The sequence below is a fragment of the Cupressus sempervirens genome, chromosome 10, assembly GCF_028749045.1.
Source record: "Cupressus sempervirens isolate cs-2001-9-10 chromosome 10, ASM2874904v1, whole genome shotgun sequence".
NCBI lineage: Eukaryota > Viridiplantae > Streptophyta > Pinopsida > Cupressales > Cupressaceae > Cupressus > Cupressus sempervirens.
The window spans coordinates 977,768,224-977,782,631 of NC_143127.1; positions in this window are offsets into that span (position 1 = coordinate 977,768,224).

A 14,408-nucleotide genomic window follows, 5' to 3' on the forward strand; every position below is an offset into this window, starting at 1 on the left:
TTGATCAGTTTCTTGCTATTTCTCTCTCTTTGACAACAATGCCAAAGACATATTATCTCAGCATCCTAATCATGTAAGTATATCATTTGTAGGTACTCCAATTTCTCCATCTATCACCTTGCTTGTGACTTATTTGGAACTTCAGCACTTTGATTACTTTAGGTAGAGATCCTAAAGTAAGTATCCTCTGCATCAATGTGTAATATTTTAACAATCAATTCATTTGATGCAGGGAAATCTATGTTGTTACTTAAGTATCCTTGGCTAGTGGTATCACCCCTAACTTATCGCTAAGATACTCAAATGCATCTTTAGGTAATTCTTTTATGAAGCACATAATGATACTTAATTGCAATATGCTTTGTTTTGACATGCATCATAGGATTCTTTGATATGTTGATGGCACTTGTGTTATCACAATAGAGTATCATAGGTTCAGTTACCTCTTCTTTCATACCTTGCAATAGATTTTTGATCCATAAAATATTGGTGTAGTTGATAGTAGCTGTAACATACTCAACTTCTGTTGTGGACTATGAGTTACAAATTTTCTTTTTACTAGTCTAGGTAATCAATCTTTTACCTAAGAAAAGTGCTCCTCCACTGGTGCTTTTTCTATCATCAATATTACCTCCCCAATTTGCATCAGTGTAGGCTTTCAACTAAAATTTTTCACTCCTCTTATAATATAAGCCAAATTCATTAGTACCTTTTAAGTACCTCAATATTCTTTTCATTGCCATAACATGATCTTATCTTGGATTTGCAAAAAATCTTGCCACTATTCCAACTACTAATGTAATGTCTAGTCTACTATGCACAACATATTATAACTTTCCAATCATTGATCTATAGATTTTCTAATTTACTTCAACTGAATCATCATTCTTGGATAATTTATGTCCATTTACCATTGGTGTACTAACTGGTTTTGAATCTTCTAGACCAAATGTCTTGAGTATCTCCTTGACATATTTTGATTGGGTCACAAATATACCATGCTTTAGTTGATGGACTTGTAATTCAAAAAAGAATTTGATTTCTCCAAAAATTGACATTTCAAACTCATGTTATCAACAAAGATCTCAGATATCAGAATCTCTTTACCTTTTTTCTGCCTTGATATATAGGTTGTTGTTGTCATTTGTTCTCTCAAATCCTATCTTCACAAGATATTTGTGTAGTATCTCATACCATGCTCTAGGTGCTTGCTTCAAACCATAGAGTTCTTTGTACAATTTGCAAACCATATCCTTGTTGTTGTCATCAACAAATCCATCTAGTTGTTCTATGTAGACTTTCTCTTCCAATATACCATTCAGAAAAGCATACTCCACATCCATCTGATAGGCTTTGAAGCCTTTTTAGGCAGCACATGCGAGTAATTTTCTCACTCCTTCCATTCTTAAAATATGGGAAAATGTTTCCCCATAGTCTAGTCCTTCTTCTTGTGCATAACCTTTATAGACTAATCTAGCCTTATTTCTTGTGATCTCACCATTCTCATGAATCTTGCTCCTAAATACCCATTTGGTATTGATTACATTGTTATCAACTAGTCTAGGAACTAAGGTCTAGGTTTTGTTCTTCTCAATCTGATCTATCTCTTCTTTCATAGCTTTATATCAGTCATCATCTTGTAGTGCATCTTTTACTAGTTTAGGTTCAATCTTGCTCATTAAACATGATTCATTTCTGAGTTTGTTCCTTGTCATTGGTTTGACATCCTTATCACCAATGATTTGTTCTACAGGGTGATGTCTTCTCATATATCTGGTATATCATCATCTCTTTCAAGTGTATTGACTTCTAAGTCAGAATGTGCATTATTTTTATTCTACAACTCGGCATCTAAATGCAACTTGGCATTCACTGGTTGTGACTTAATTGATACTAAAATTTGTTGCTGATTCCCAACTTGATTGGTAGCTTCATCTCCAATAGGCATTCATTCATAGAAATATAAAAAGGATCTATACTCTTCTGGTTTCTTAATTTCATCAACTTAAGATTTTGCATGCTCATCAAAATTTACATTTGCACTCTCCACAATCTTGTTAGTGTTAGTATTCAAACATTTATATGCTTTGCTTCTAGTGGAGTATACAAGGAATATGCCTTCATTACTTTTTGTGTCAAACTTGCCATTTCTAGTATCTTTAAGAATGTAGCATTTACAACCAAATACTTTGAAATGTTTTACATTAGGTGAGTGACCATACCATAATTCAAAAGGTGTTGCATTTGTACCTTTCTTTGTCGAGATAATGGGTGTTGCACACATTGCATAATATTGTTATTTTATTATTTTATTATGTAATGTTGTACCTAGATGGACGTGCAACATGTAAAGATTCCCATGGAATATTCTTGATGAGTTGTATTGTAACATTGTAAAAATATTTCATGTAATTATTTAATATTGAGGAAAAGAATTAAATGCCCAATATTAAATGTGGGGTTAGTGGGTTAGGTAGCACATGGTTTTAGCACATGGTTTATGTAATACCACTTAGTGGTTTTGTGGGACTTTCTACTATATAAGCAGCCACAAGGTTAGTTGTTGTAGAGAGAAAATAGAGAGAGTGACAAGGAGAAGACAAAAGGCAAGAGTCAAGCGGGACAAGGCTTGACAGGTTAGCAAAGGGAGCATTTGTGAAGGTTGAAAGCATGGCATGGGATGTGTGGATTCATGCTTATTCACATAGTTTGCTCGATTGTGGCTATGGCCATGAAGGCTTCCATGGTTGTATGGAAATGGTATTTTTTGCTGAATAATACATGGTGATGGATGCTTTTGGAGGCTAGATTTTTTCCCTCAATGAGGGTTTCCCAGGGTATATCTTGTGTCACATTTGTGGGTATGTTGTCTATTCTCTTGCATGAGGATTTTAATTTCGTATTTATTTTAGATCTATTATGGGTTATGTGGAAACAGTTATATTCTTTGTTGCCAAGTTTCCTTACAAGTGGTATCAGAGCTATGGTTTTATTATTTGTAACCCTAGATTGAATCCATGGGAATGCATGAGAGGATAAAAGAAAGGGCAAGATATATGAATGATTTATTGCAGATCTAAAGGTTTTGGGTTTGCTGTTATGATGGGATGTTAAAAGATTTGGGCATGTGAAATTGTTGGACAAAAGAGTTTTTCGGATGTTTCATTTAAATGAGGGTTTTGGTGGGTAGCTTGCGGAAATGACCTCCTGGGTAAAAACAGACCTCACCATTGGATCCGGGTCGACATTTTCATAAAATTTGATATATAATATGCCCTAGTTTGGCCATGTTAAGAGGAAATGAAAGAGTTTTTTGGTTTCAGCCCATGATGGCCGTCAAATTTAATCCCGTCGAAATTTTCGTCACTGAAAAAATTAAAAATGAAAAATCGTACTGAAAATAGTAAAAAGACTATCTTAGTAAAACGACCATAACTTTCTCTCAGAATATTGGATTTCAGAGTTCTTATAGGTGTTGAAAAGCTAATTCAGAGCACTACAAGATGGTGTAGGTTTGGTTCTATGATTTTGGAATTTTGTCAAGTTTTAAGAGCCCTAAAGTCAGATGTTATTTATTTTGAGCACGGATTGGGGCATAACTTGGGCATACAGAGTCAGATTTTGGACTTCGAGTAGTCAACGGAAAGCTCTTGGAGAGATCTAGACATTGGTTTAGATTTGGTGTAGGTTTGGCATGATTTATTTGATGATATATTTATCTGAACAGTTTATAGGTATATTTTGACTATGGTAACATTGTGAGTTTATGGCATTGGAAATTTAAGATTTGATGTCATTATATGCTCAGTTCATATTCAAATTGGTCTCATGATGATATGGTTATCAGTGTTTGGTTTGGATATGTATGATGACTTATTGGGTCTACAAGTTGTGCAGTGTTGTAAGTGGTCTATACTTATAGGTTGCATTTATAGCTTGGTTATGGGTTGTCTTTGCCCATTGATCTTTCATTATTGATGCATATTCAGATTGGTGGCTTGGATTTGGGTTGTCTATGCCCTAAGTCACATGATTTACTGATTTCTTCATGTAGAAGGGATGAGATGTTGTTACCAAGTACAGTCATGGCAGAGGATTGTGGTTGACTATGCTGACAGGTTAGACATATTGAGAACCAGATGCTTGGTTCATGGATGTGATCATGGTGTCATGGATTTTGGCATGACATGATTGGTTATACAGGTACATCCTTGATGTTCATTAGCTTGGATTTTCTGATTTGGTTATGGTGGTATATCTTCTTGGTTGAGGATCATGGTTATTTGGTTTCTTTTGAAGAGCTCATGATGTGCACTTTTGAGTTCTTTGATGGTTTGATGCCTTGGTTGATTCTCATGGTTAGAGGATGGATTTTTTCATCACTATGTCATGGATAGCTTGGATACATGGTTTAGTGGGAGCTTGTGATAGTGATGAGGTGACAGTGCAGGATTAGTACCTGGTTTAGTTTGGATCTTCATATAGGAGATGGATTTTATGATGCCATAGGTGACTTGGTACCATAGTTGAGTGGGAGTTGTTGGCATTGATTTGTTTATTGAGTGTTTGCAGATGTTGGAGGTTTGTCTTAGATCCTGTTGCTGCAGAAGCATCTTTGACATTTGCATGGTGCACTTGTTATCTTCATGGTGTTTGAAGATGGTTAAATCTTGAGGACTCATGGAGTTCTTGGTTATCTTCATGGTGTGTGAAGATGGTTCTTCATGGTATGTGGAGATGGTTTTCTTCATGGTGTGTGGAGATGGTTTCATCTTGAGGACTCACAGGGTTCTTGGCAAAGGTGTGGTTTATACTTTTATTTGGCATGTTATCCTTGGTGTGAGGATGGTTTCATTATTATGTCATGGTATACTCTTGATACGCATTTAGAGTTGTGACATGTTATAGTATGTTCATGTGGAGCATGTTATCTCTTTTAGTTGAGATGGTAAGATCATGTTGTCATGTTTATGTTCCTGAGGCCATGGTTGGAACTTTGACATTGATGTTGGTTTAGTTTCTTGATATTGAGTACACTGATCATAAGTTGGATACTTCATGATATTGCTATGTTGCATTTGGAGTTGGCGTGAATTGATTGGTTATAGGTGCTCATGGATACTTAGAGACGGTGGTGACGCTAATTTCTCTTGGATTAGAGAAGTATTTGTTGGGATGGTTAATAGTTTCAGCAGGAAATCCGAGGGGCAGTCACCTGATATGGACTTGAGAGGAGATTGTTCTTAGATGAGTCTTGGTTGGAGACTTGGGTATCTTGATGAGCATTCTCATTCCCCACTCTTGGTCTACTCGGCAATTTACTACTTGAGAGGTATAGCCCATTGTTTCTCTCAGTTGCACTATATTTATGCTTGTCTTTCATGGATATGGATCTTGAGCTATGGTACATGATTTAGTTCTGGAGGGTTCATTTGAGAGATGGTTTAGCATTGGTTATCTCCATGTGCACATGTTGTTATGCTGGTTGAGTTTGGGAGATGGTTTTATATTGGGCATTTTCTTTGGATTAGGAATGGTTATTCCTTGGTTTAGGAATGGTTTTATTGAGTTTAATCTTCTTGTGAGAGGCTTACATCCATGATGAGTTATATGGTATGGTTTGGGTGTTGTTGAGGCTTCTTGTTAGGGTTTTATGGAGGAGATCATACTTGCACAGTTTACATCTAGAGGTGTGTGTAGAAGGACATGATACAGGTTATGATTTGCATGGTTTCTCTGGTCTTGGTTATCTTCCTGGATGTTTAGTTTTTCCTGCATTGGATTTGACATTGGTTATAGATTGTGATCACTGGTTTGTGCTCATGTATGTCATGTGAGAGATGACATGGTTATTTCTTTCTCTTTCCTCTGTTGGTTGTGGTGAACTTGGGAGAGCATTGGAGACTTGTTATGAGAGTTGTTCTTGCAGGATATCAGTTTATGTATTGTGGATGTCCTTGATACTACATGGATTCACTTCTTTGAGATGTGTTGAGTGGATTGGTTATAGATTTGACATTATCCTTTGCAGTGGGAGCTTCTTGGTATATATGTGGTAGGTATTACTCTTGAGGCTTGTGATTGCAGGTTATAGATTGGATATGTCAGTGATATGAGATTCACTTGTTATACCTTTGAGGTATGGATAGTTGGATGGGTTTGGCACTTTGCTGTGGGTGCTATTTCAGCTATGGATATTTTGACAACTACGAATACATGTGATTACATTTGGATCAAGTTTTTTTTGTGCTTGGAATTTCAGTTGGTACAAAATTTTATGATCTTCTAATGCGACAAGTTGGGTGGTTTTCTCTTTGGATGGCTTCTATGTATGTCCAGTGGGAGTGGCATAATAGGAGGTGAGATCATTCATGTTCGAGATGCTGGATACTTTGATTTTGTTGCGGGTACCAGGATGGAGCACTTGGTGTATTTTGATCCATGATGGTGGATGTGCTAGGAGGGATTATTCCCTTGTTTGTTTATGTGGCTACGGATTGACCCTATGCAATGTATACAACAAGTGGGAGATTGTTGAGATAATGGGTGTTGCCCACATTGCATAATATTGTTATTTTATTATTTTATTATGTAATGTTGTACCTAGATGGACGTGCAACATGTAAAGATTCTCATGGAATATTCTTGATGAGTTGTATTGTAACATTGTGAAAATATTTCATGTAATTATTTAATATTGGGGAAAAGAATTAAATGCCCAATATTAAATGTGGGGTTAGTGGGTTAGGTAGCACATGGTTTTAGCACATGGTTTATGTAATAACACTTAGTGGTTTTGCGGGACTTGCTACTATATAAGCAGCCACAAGGTTAGTTGTTGTAGAGAGAAAATAGAGAGAGTGACAAGGAGAAGACAAAAGGCAAGAGTCAAGCGGGACAAGGCTTGACAGGTTAGCCAAGGGAGCATTTGTGAAGGCTGAAAGCATGGCATGAGATGTGTGGATTCATGCTTGTTCACATAGTTTGCTCAATTGTGGCTATGGCCATGAAGGCTTCCATGGTTGTATGGCAATGGTATTTTTTGCTGAATAATACATGGTGATGGATGCTTTTGGAGGCTGGGTTTTTTCCCTCAATGAGGGTTTTCCAGGGTATATCTTGTGTCACATTTGTGGGTATGTTGTCTATTCTCTTGCATGTGGATTTTAATTTCATATTTATTTCAGATCTATTATGGGTTATGTGGAAACGGTTATATTCTTTGTTGCCAGGTTTCCTTACATTCTTGACTTGGACTCAATTGAGGGTGTAAACTATAGTACTTACAGCTTCTCTCCAGTACTTTAGGACAACTTTTTCTCCATCAACAATGTTCTAGCATAGTCTATTACTAAACTATTCCTTCTTTCTGCAATGTCATTTTGTGGTGGAGTTCTTGGTGCTGATGTTTGTCTCTTGATCCCTTTATCATTGCAAAATGTCTCAAATTCTTTTGATGTAAATTCTCCTCCTCCATTTGATCTTAGGCACTTTAAACTCTTTCCTATTTCTTTCTCAATTTTGGCCAAATATCACTTGAACATTTGAAATGCATCAAATTTTTGCTTCAAGAATGTGGCAGTCATCATCCTAGAGTAGTCATCTACAAAAGAAAATTATGTATCTTTCTCCTTGGTAGCTTTTCCCTTCTATTGGGCCACATAGATCTGTATGGACTAGCTCTAATACTTCTTTAGAAGTGTAGGTTTTTCTTTTGAAACTTGACTTGGTCATCTTTCCTAGTTGACATTGTTTGCACATTGTATTTTTAGGCTTCTTCAGTTTTGGCAACCCCCTGACTTTCTTCCTTTTGTTGATACTAATCAAATTATCAAAGTTAACATGACATAGTCTTTTATGCCATAACCAAACATCATCAAATCTAACAATAAGATAGGTAAAATAGATTACTCCTAGTTTGTTCACATTTTCCTATCAGATTTCTATCAGTGTCATAGATTTTGGCATTTTTGTTTCCAAATTCTACTTTGCAACCTACATTGCCTAACTATGATACACTCAACAAATTGTAGTTCAATCCTTCAACATAGTATACATTGTCACATGAAATTTTCTCTATAAGTTTAATAGAACCTTTTCCTTTGATTTAACATGGAGCATCATATCTAAATCTAACACTATTTCCATCATACAGAGTAAAGGTAATAAATTTACTTTTGTCTCCTATTATATGATGTGAGCATCCACTGTCTATGATCCACTTGTCATTTTTCTTCACATAGGTTACTAGTGTTGTTGCCTCATCTTCATCTGATCCATCCTTCATGGCTATATAGACTACTTCATCATCATTCTCATCAGAATCCTCTTCAACAATGTAGCATCTTTTGCCTTTGTCCTTGTAATCTCTGCTATCATCTTCTCTTTTGTTCTTGTACTTGTTTCCTTCTTTGTAGTTCTTCTTCTGTGTACACTTTGTAGCAATATGTCCTACCTCATTACAATTAAAACAAATGATAGGCAACTTACCTTTGAATTTATGTTTGTCTCTATGAAATCTTCTAGCCAATAATGCTTCCAATTGTTCCACATCTTCTTCATCTGTGCTATTGTCACTAGATGCATGTTTTCCTTTTCCACTCTTCTTTTTTGATTGCACCTCCTTAGTGTCTCTCAATGTCAGCTTGGCCTTGAAAGAATATTCAAGATTCTCAGGTCTGTAGTTATCAAAATTAGACAACTCAAATGCAGTAAGTCTTCCTACTATCCCTTCAAAAGTTAGTGCATTTCCTACTACACATCTTAACTCTTGTAGAGGCAATCTCTAGCATTGTCTGATTGTGCTCCTTCCTTTTGTTCAAATCATCCATAGTAAGGACTGCATCTAGATCTACATGTTCCATTGTAATTAAGGTTTTTTCATAATCACCTATTGATCCAAGGTGCAACTTCATTAGACTTTTCCATGCAACAAAGTTATCTCTGTTGAGCTTGAGAATTTCTCTCTTGGACATCTTGATCTTCCTTCTTATAGTACCTTTAAACTAAATTAGCAGATGACTCTAATACCAAGTGTTAGAAATACTTTATAATAACTAAGAGGGGGGTGAATCAGTTATTCAAGGTCTAAATGTCCAATGAAAACTTTTTCATCAAGTAAAGTGATCCATCAAACTATTCATTCATCCAAGCTTAAACTTTCCTACTTAGCAAGTTACTGTAAATCAACATGCAAGCATAACATATGAAGAATCAACACATAACATTGTGATTTACATGGAAACCCAATTTGGAAACAACCACCAATAACATGCAACTCAATTCTCACTCTTCTAAAGTGATGCCTTGTGAAAGGCCTACCCTATTAAAGGCTACAACACAATATTAAATGTGACCTGTTTAAAGGATTTAACCACCCTATTAGAAGTGGGCTTGGTTATAGGACTTTAGAACATTCACTTGGAATGCCACCCTATTAAAGGATTTAAAAATGGTTATGAAACCAACCTAAGTCCATAGAATTTTATCCTAACTGATACAATTGCTAGAGAGTAATAATAAGTGGTTTTTGTTAGATTGTGGTGACTGATCAGGAAAGTACTGTACATACTTCATAAATAGTGGGGTTCGGGGCATCACCCCAAATTTTTTTTTTTTTGAAAGTAGCCGACATATTATGGCCGACATATGGCCGACATGTTATAACCCTAAAGCAGTTTAATACTTGTATAAAAAGGGCTTAGGGTTGGGTATTTTTTATGTGTGGTGATAAGAAATTGGTTCTTGCGGCGGTATTGAGCTATAAGGGATTACGGATTGTAATCAGGTTGTAATCACTGGATTGTAATAAGATCGGACTTGCTGTTTGGTGGACGTAGCCCAGGGATTGGGTGAACCACGTTAAATCTTGGTGCCTTGTGTTCATTTTTGTGTGTTCTATTATTTTTGTTATTGGTTATATTTGCATGTAGTTTTTATTTCTGTCCGTGGTTTATCCTAACAGTTTTGACCTGATTACAATTCACAACTTAAGTTATAGATTTTAGATCTCTATTTAGCTCTTCACAACTTGCCTAGCTTTTAGTCTCTACAAATTTGATAGCTTGTCCTTCTTTTAAGTTTTATCTCCTTGAGTCTCCATGCTCGATATGCTAATGCAATTCTCTCTTTCTAACCACTTATCGAAGTAGAGTCTTTGTGCTCTATTTTTTCTTCTCCTTGATGCCTTCTCCTTAACACCCTTCAACCACTTTGCAATTTGGCACACTAGCAACTCTTGCTTCTTGGCCTTTGACTCCTTAAATAGAATATTTGGATTATTTTTCCAATTTGATTCTTCCCTCCTTCAATTTTAGTTCAAATGGATTAGGTAGGATTCAATGAATCTAACCCACATCTTGTTCTTTCTAGAAACATCTTGAAGAATCCTCCTAACTTCAACTAAAAATGGTTTATCTAAAATTATGTGCCTCCAGCTCATCATCCTTATCCTCCATCTAGTTTACATAATTCAAGGCAACAACCTTGTTAGCTAAGATCTAGAAAATTTTTGACCTTTCAAATAATGTAGCAGCTCAGCACTATTGAAATTTTGGTGCTCAACACATATTGTGTTACTTGACATCAGCTAGTTTTACTGATGCTCAAAACCTACTATGGATTCACTTGGCATCCACTATTTTTTTCTATTGCTTGGCACCTGAAGTTTTCTTAGCACCTGAACTTGCTTGACTCCTTTTGTATCACTCGACACACACTGGATTTTGCATTTTCTTGGCACTAACTAAAAATCTACTTGGCATGAACTAGCTTGCTCATCACTAACTAATGAACTTGGTTAAGCTTTGTGGACAACCTTGTTACAACTTATTCTTCTAGTATTTCTAAGTGTGACCAACATCTATATCTTCAAGTATACTATTAATACATCATTTTACCATTGTCTTAACTGATCCTTGCACTTCATTACAAAACCATATCTCAACCTTTCCCTTAGGTACATTTGTTACATCTTGTTGATTATATCCTTTTCATCAATCAACTAAGTGATAGTACTTGGATCTTATAAGCAATTGCCATTCCAACAAATAGTAGGTTTGACATTAGTGATGAAACAATGATTGAAAACATTCTTTATCAACCATCTTCCTTCTTCTTGACAATCTTTCTTCTTCAATAATGATCTTTTCAATTAGATTTCCAACATATGTATGCAATTAGGGTTTTCATGTATTTTGTTACAAAGTTTTTAGCAGAGAAACCCTAAATTGGTTAACCCATGCCCTAGGTCATATTAAGATTTTAAGTTATCTTTTATAACTTAACATTATGATTAATGTTTTAACCATGTTATTCACCTAGCCAAAAATATTTTATCCTATGGTTGACACTTTATCTTTTCCTAAGTCTTCTTCCCAAGCAGGAAGTCATAAGTCATAATAGGAACATTCTTTATTCTTCCCTGATCTGTAGACTAAGTATGGAGCATAGAGTCATAAGGGCTATGAATCAAGTGTCCTACCCTTATGCCTAAGACTCAAGTGTATTAGTGTAAGTCTACTCTTAAAAGGTAAAAATTTCTCCCGATCATACATTCCAAGAGTTGAGTGTAATGTTATAAGTCAAAGTCCTTAAATCTTGAAGTGAGTCCCAATGATATGAATAAAGGGAAATCTCTAGTGTGTAGGTTGTCTTGCAATAGTCATCCAAAACTATGGCTAGGGATTGAGCATAAATTCCTAAAATTATTTTTCATAGGGCATGAAGTCTTCAAATGCTATTATTAAAGGTTAAATGTAAGACTGTAAGGTTTATTTCAAGGTCTTAAAAAGCTATGATTGAAGTGAAGTGTAAGATCTGAGGATCATTTCCAAAGGTGACATTAATAGTCTCGATGTTATCTAAGATGATATTAACCACAAAGTGTAAGTTCGCGGTTTCAAAGAGGATATATTAGTTAGGGTCTTTGACTATACAATAAGCTGTAGAACTTAAGATTGGAAGAGTCTAGTAGTAAGGTTCATAGGGTTACAATAAAATTCAAATTCAAGGGAGCGTAAGATCAAAACCCTAATAGGAAAAAAGTGCATAAAATGACCTCATTGAATTGAGAAAAGAAAAAAGGTTTCCAATCAGTCAAAAACTAGAATATAAAAAAGAAGCTTAGTTGGCTGTTAACGTCACCAAAATTTGAAGTGACACTCATACTTAAAATTTGAATCCTCTTGCATGTAGACATTTAATAGAGTAAATGAAGTTGATAAAGCATGCTTACTCATAAAGATATTATTTATGATTAATAAAAGTACTAGTTGTTGAAATTAGGGAAAATATTGAGTTGCATAGTGTTCAAGCCATCGAATTGCCAAATTATTTCTTGTGAATTGTAGAGTTTGAGTTTTTAATTGCAGTAAAAGTGTCTAAGATGGGAAGTGATGAGGGTCAATCCAAGGATGTGGAGATAGTTCAAGCATCAACATTAAAAATAAGAAAAACTAGCTAGAGAAAGCCAAATAAATATGCAGATGAATGGGTTTGACTCGTACCTAGGTCATCAAATGCTATTTCAAAAAATGACCATGATTTCAAGGTCCCATATATGTATTGTAGATATGCCACAAGCCCAGACACAAATTGGTATGAGCTTTTCATGTTTTTCTACAATAGTAGATTCAAGAATCCACTAGCCTTAAACCCATGGAAAAGGAATTTGGGAAAGCTCATATTCCTAGTAGTATATGTCAATGTAGACCTACTAAACACCATCATAACATCTTATAACCCTGCAAAAAAATTCTTTCATAAGTAGGATGGGAGCATATTATGTACACATGATCGTGCCTCTTTCATTAAGTGTTTAGGCTCAAAGGCCAAATGATAGTAGAGGTTGACATCCAAGATTTTTAGAAGTTTGGAAGAACTTTGAGGTTTTATATTGGAAAAGTGAAGGTCCACCACATTCCATATGATCTCAAGTTAGTTGGACACATCCCAAAGAAGATGGATAAAATTCTCCCAATAAAAATGTTTTGTAATTATATGTAGAATATAATCTATGGCTTGCACAAGGCAATTAAGAGCGACGGTTCTGATATGGTGTATGTAGGACCTTACCTCATGGAGCTAAATATTCAAGACCCTTTCAAAAAAATTGAGTATGATTATGTGAAATATATCATTGAGAAGATGCAAGAACAAATTGGAGTTGTCTAGAGGGGAGAATTCATGAATTTTAAATTCCATAATTATTCATTGCTGATGCATTTGATTCTATACAAGAATATTGGTTACTTCAGCACAAAACTCATAGACCAAGATTTAGATCTTGATGGATATTTTCTAGTGCAACTTTGGACCCAGGTATGTGATAGGCATCACCCTTACTCTAGCTCTATTTCATTTTTCAATAATATTAGTTCTATTGTTATGAAAATGTTAGGTGCCTAACAAGATAGAATTCTAATTTTTTATAAAAAGAGTCTTGAAGCCTAAATTATTAAAAGATGATTCTAAGTTAGATCATAACTAGGGGGATTCATTTTGGTTTCAAAAAAATTCAGTCATGAGAGTTTATGCTTGTCCTCAATCCCCACATATATTGTCAAGATATATACCTACTAGGCTGGGGATAATGGAATTCTTGTGACATCTCATGATTATGGATAGGGAATATCTAGGGCCTAAGTTACATAAAGGAAATTTTCTATGTTGATGTTTCAAGATTGGTGACTTCTTAATTGGGAAGTGTTAGATTGTGGTGACTGATCAGGAAAGTACTGTACATACTTCATAAATAGTGGGGGAAGTAGCCGACATGGTAGCCGACATATTATGGCCGACATATGGCTGACATGTTATAACCCTAAAGTGGTTTAATATTGTATAAAAAGGGCCTAGGGTTGGGTATTTTTATGTGTGGTGATACGGAATTGGTTCTTGCGGCGATATTGAGCTGTAAGGGATTACAGATTGTAATCAGGTTGTAATCACTGGATTGTAATAAGACCGGACTTTCTATTTGGTGGACGTAGCCCAGGGATTGGGTGAACCATGTTAAATCTTGGTGCCTTGTGTTCATTTCTGTGTGTTCTATTATTTTCTGTTATTGGTTATATTTGCATGTAGTTTTTATTTATTTCCGTGGTTTATCCTAACAAGTGGTATCAGAGCAAGGTTGTCTTTCAGTTATCCTCTGCAGGAAAGTCTCACGGTTAAGTGGGAGTCTCACAGTTGAGTGGGAGCGATGGAAAATGAGGGTAAGTTGAGGGTTGGCAGGTTTAATGGGCAGAACTTCCAGTTATGGAAGATACAAATGGAAGACTATTTATATCAAAAGGATTTATGGAAGCCGTTGGAAGGAAAAGCCAAGAATCAGGGAACAATGTCAGAGGCTGAATGGGATCTTTTGGACAAAAAGGCACTCGAAAGCATTCGGTTATGCTTGGCAC